Below are 5,604 nucleotides of genomic sequence, written 5' to 3'. Positions count from 1 at the left end.
TATGAAGTAGGATGCCGTTATCCCTGTTATAACACACAGCATTCTTTATAACAGACTCTGGTGCCCAACTGTCTTCTTAGTGGAGATGTTTAATTTTGCTCAAATCCTATTTCCTGGACCACAAACAAAAAGAAAAGTTAGGACAGAACAAGGCAGTCAGAAATGTTTTTTTTCTTCAGGACTTCTGAAGAAATGGACTTCTGTCTTCAGGATCTTAGAGGTGATGGAAGTATTATGCCCAAATCCTTACAAGAAGGGCGGACTAGGGACCTCTGCGAAGAATGTGCTGTTTGCCCCTTGCTCACCCCTTTGAGGACGTCTTTTCCTCCTTGCATTTTGTTGGGTGCTGGTAGACTTGGATAATTGAAATCAGCTGCTGAGTTTCACGTGGACAAAATGGTTCAGTCTCCAGGTTATTGGGTCCTTGGTATTTGAACCCATATGTGCTGGATAGCTTTAGTGTCAACTTGACACACCTGGGTTGAGGGAGCCTCAATTGGGGAATTGACCTCATTGGACTGTCTTGTGGCCATGTCAATGGGGCACCTTCTTGATTGTTGAGTGATTGTGGGAGGGGCCAGCCCACTGTGGGTGGTGCACCCCTGGGCAGGTGAGCCTTTGTGGCATAAGAAAGCAGGCTGAGCAGGGGCCAGGGGAGCAAGCCAGTAAGCAGCATTCCTCAATGGCCTGTGCTCCAGCTCCTGCCTCCAGATTCTTTCCCTGAGTTCCAACCTTGGGGTCCCTGATGAACTGTGACCTGGGAGATGTAAGCCAAATAAACCCTTTCCTCCTCAAAAAAAAAATTATGACTTGAATTTGCCCATGACACCCTATAGTTAAGTACATCAGTATTAGACAATAACATGGATTTCAGTTTCTGAAATCCCTCCCATATTTGCAGACCCCTCATTAACCCCAGTACAAATTTCTCTAAATGTGATTTTAAATCTACCTAATCTATCTATCTATCTATCTATCTATCTATCTATCTTCTATCATCATCTATTTACCAACCTACCTGTTATCTATCTCCCTACCTACCATCTAACTAACTAGAATCATCCCTATTATCTATCCCCCTACATATCATCTATCTATCTATCTATCTATCTATCTATCTATCTATCTATCTCCTTAAATATCTATCATATGTCTGTAAATCTACCTATGTACCTATCTATTGATCAATTAGCTTCATGTAGGAAAAGGAACAAACAACAGGCCAACTCCAAATAATAGACATATAATGGAGCCAAATTCGAGAGGCCAATGGACTGTATGTCTTTGATCTCTCCCTCTCTCTCTCTCTATATATATATATATATATATATATATATATACCTATGTACCTATCTATTGCTCAATTAGCTTCTTTTAAGAAAAGGAACAAACAACACAACAACTCCAAATAATAGATATAATGGAGCCAAGTTTGAGCAGCCAATGGACTGTATGTTTTTGAGTGCCACAGTTGAGCATGGGAAATGCCCAACTGAGCATCCTTCAAAGACAATATGAATCATGAAAAAGAGAGGGTTGTCCAGCTGTCAAATTACAACATGTTTATTACAGAAATAAAGAATATGTAAAATACAATAAAATAGGATGAATATAAATAACATTATACTAAAAATATTTCCTGTGTATATTAATGAAAAGTTGATAAATACATTGTATGGGGAAATTTTCAAGTATGGATAGAGAGGAAAAAAATAAATCATGCACATTGAATAATCTCAGCTCTTAAAATGATCATTCAGTGCTCAATTTTTAACTTAAGGGCATGTCTTCAGATGAGTGTAGCTTCCTGAAGGCCATGTCACTCATTAACGAATTCAGTTACTGTTTGATAGAAGTGAATTTAAATCAAAATCTCTCAATGTTTGAAAGCATCTGAGAAAATGTTTTCAATGCTGTACAAGAACAATAAACAGAAAATAAAACTCAAATATTGTTCTGAAGATTCTTCTCTCCATAACTCAGAAATTGCAGGCAGCAAGCGGGGTGATCAGATCCAGATGAGGTTATCATCCTAAAGGTGTCCTTTCTCAGTAATGTTGTGACTTCATTAGAGTGTTACATATTCACTGTTGAATGAAGAAGATAAATGTTTCATGGGACAAACTTTCTCTCACACACTAGGCATAACTTGATTGCTGTAGCTATAGAATGTGAAGAACATGGAGGGAATCATGATACATATTTTCAAGGTCAGGATCTCATCAATACTCTGCAGTGAATGACTGGTAGTGAGCAATGAATACCAAAGCTTAAGTGATGTTAAATACTGTTCTAAGGAGTCCACAACAGGCATCAATATTGCACTGCAAAAAGTAGTTGTGCAACCTGTGTTCTTTAATCACTATAGCAATGCTAATATTTCTATATGATTGTATCAGCATTTGAGAGTAAACAAGCAAGGTAGACAGATTAATTTAGCAGTGAGCTTAGCTCATAAACAGCGCATGGGATTTTCTGATCTGGAATGCTTATTTGATGTTAATTATTCCCAAAGAACCTAGTTCTCTGTAAATCATTTGAAATATTGTCCACTTTGTGGTCTCCTGAATCATTAGGAAAAGAGGAGAAAAATACAGTATGTGATGGTGGGCAGTGCACAAAAAGTTCAATGGACACAGGATCTATATACATGTAGCGATTACATGAACAGTTTTCTTGAAAGTAGTTTTCAAACCCTGTTATAACATGATGTATCTTGATGCCACTATGATTGTATTAGCAGGTTTCTGAATTCAGAGGTGTCTTCTTTCCATGCCTCTCACTTCATGTCTGTACAAAACCTTCTCTTACCTACGAGGCCTCCCTTCTCATGAAGAGAAGATGGAATCCTGGCCGCTGTGTCAATTTTTTTGGAGCAGGTCCTCTCGCTAGGGCTGTGGTTCTCAAGATCCAAGGCAGCATGCACAGCCTCAAAATCAGTGAAATTACTCTGGGTATCAGGAATCTCAGTACTGTTACAAATAATTGTGCTCTCATTCCCAAACAAGACACTGTCTTCTCCAAATATTTCACTGTAGATATCAAGGATAAATTCTACAAGACAAATCTGTAATGAAAAGGGAAAACACAGCATGTTTTGGGAATTTTGCATAGTTGTATATGACAGTTAATACAAAATGTTGGAAGTCAGAAAACTGTGAAATCCACAATTGCGAGACATCTCAATTACTACAAATTACATGAGCAAATTTTTTCCTTCAAAAGAATTATGATGTTTAAAATACGGAGCACACATCTTAAAGTATCATCAATATACTTCAACAAAATACAATCAGATAATTTTCAAGTTCCTAAAGGATGACTAACTTTCATTACCACTTTGGTGCATTTTCAAACAAAGAGAGATATCTATAGGCATGCTGTAGAGGCTGTTTCTACAGAGCTAGTCCAGGAAAGAAAACTCATCTTGTAGGTGGGTGCACAATCCTTTAACTGTTCTGTCTGAATAAATAGTGGGTAAAAGAAGAAGGTAGGAAAGCACCCATTTTCTTTCCTCTGCTGCTTTCTGCATATAAAATGTGACCAGGACACCTCATGCTCAACGACCTCACTTTCCCATGTGATGTACTGTGCTATTTGAAGTCGTGAACCACAATAAAGCTCTTTTAAAAAATATTTTATTATTTTTATTTTGTGTGTATGAGTGTGTGTATTGTCTGCATGTATGTGAGTGCACCTGTGTTGTACAATGGCGTAGAAGTCAGAAGGAGGCTTTAGATTCCCGTGGAACTGGAGTTAAGGACAGTTCATAGCCACCATGTGGGTGCTGGGAACTGAACCCGGGTCCTCTGCAAGAGCAGCCAGTGCTCCCAACTGCTAAGTCATCTCCCTAGCCCCTAAAACTCTTAATTCTTATAGTACCTTTGCCAAATATTTGTCATAACAAAGAGCAAAAGAAATAATTTTTCTCCCTGAATATTTGGAGTGTACATATAAGTTCCATTATTCAGATTTATAAAGCTAAATATTCAAAACTTGCAAAATTCAGCTTTTAAGTGATTATCTGACTGTTGAAGTAGAGCTTTTCTGATGATTTTTTGTGAAGGAAGGAGGCAGGTGTAGAGAACATGTCAGGCAGTGCAACAGCAATCCCTCTGTGTACTGATGTGCCTTAGGCTTACTGTCTATTGGAGCTCAGACTGCTTTACAAAACAATTTGTAGTTTAAATAGGCTTCCCTACAATCTTTTACTTGAATTTTTCTTCCAGTAACAAATGTGAAAAATGCTCTAGTTAGTAAATCTCCTGAAGAGGTCCATTTCTTAAAATCTTGTCCCCAGGTTAACTACATTGGGAGATATGCTTTAAAAGGTAAGGCCATGCAGGAAGTAATTTGGACATTGAGGATGTGCCATTGCAGGAGAATGTGCAGCCCCACTCTACCTTCCTTGTATTCCTGAGTCCCCACATTGAGGTGAGCAGTTTTCCTAGGTTAAGCACTCCTCCCTCTCATGAGATTCTCAAAAGCAATGGGGTCAAATCAATGATGTATTGGAAACCCCATCACATAGTAGTAAGAAAGAGCATTTCATTTTTACACTTAATAGTTTCAGGAAATTTTTCATAGTACTGAAAACATAGCACAGAAAACGGAAGTCAAGCATTTCTGTACATGACCTGAAATTGGCTGAGAAACACTTGCATCATGGCGTCAAGGGTCCCCGTATTGACTAAGTCCTTCAGCAACTATGGGCAATGACAGAGGAGATGGGACTGTTCTGCACTGCCACTGTTGATATGAGAAACTATTTTGAAAATGTGTAGTTTACAGGGCACTGTATGGTGACAGCAAGTGTTCAACCTTGGCTTGTTGAACCCCAGCACCCAGGTTCTGTCCTGAAATCTCACACTACTTCCTCTCTAGGTTTAGTCATCTAGATTCCCCAAATGGGAAAGAAGCAGTTTGCTGACATGAGATCCCTAGAAATCTCCCTTTCCAAACCTCAAAGACGATCCCTCTCCTCCAGAAGAATACTATTCTAAGATGTCTATCATATTAAATGAACACATAAAGTTATCCTGAATTCCCGGTTTGCAGTGAAGACTGTACATCACAAGGTGTAAAATATGAGCTCTCATTACCATATTAGAAATATCATTTCTTAGTGCTGGGTTGCAGGAACTGGGTATCCACAAAATAGCCAGTCCTATACACACTGATAAGTTATAAGATGTCATGTGGTTTTTTGAAGTGCACCTCTCAATTTGGTGTAGTGCTTCAAAAAGATTTTTCAGGAGAACAGCATTTGGCTTGGGCAGCTGCTGTAAAAGACTAAACAGAGGGACAAGTTCTTTTAAAATATTTTACTTTGGAATTTTGAATATGGAGAATGGTAACAAGCTTCATTTTATCATAGAAAATGCAAAGAAAGAAAGAATAAATCATAAAAATCCCTTAAAATATCTCTTAAAGTTAAATGCAGACACACTTGTACATCCATGTTTGTTGCTTCACTTTTCACAAAAGATAAGAGATGGAAGCAACCTAAATATCCTTCAATTCATGAGTGGATAATGAAAATGTGGTTCATTAATATGATGGAATTTTACTCAGCAGTAAAGAAAGATGAAATCATGAAATTTG

At 38.0% G+C, this 5,604-nt stretch overlaps 1 pseudogene; it reads right to left on the bottom strand.

Moving 5' to 3' along the window:
• Nucleotides 1-4,667, bottom strand: part of LOC108490017 — a 40,847-nt pseudogene extending 36,180 nt beyond the window's left edge.
• Between the last annotated feature and the right edge of the window lie 937 nt (nucleotides 4,668-5,604).

This window comes from Nannospalax galili, unplaced genomic scaffold, assembly GCF_000622305.1.
Source record: "Nannospalax galili isolate Female #2095 unplaced genomic scaffold, S.galili_v1.0 scaffold1347, whole genome shotgun sequence".
Classification (NCBI taxonomy): Eukaryota; Metazoa; Chordata; class Mammalia; order Rodentia; family Spalacidae; genus Nannospalax; species Nannospalax galili.
Note: the sequence above shows the minus strand (reverse complement) of the source record. Positions and strands in the feature narration are given on the sequence as shown.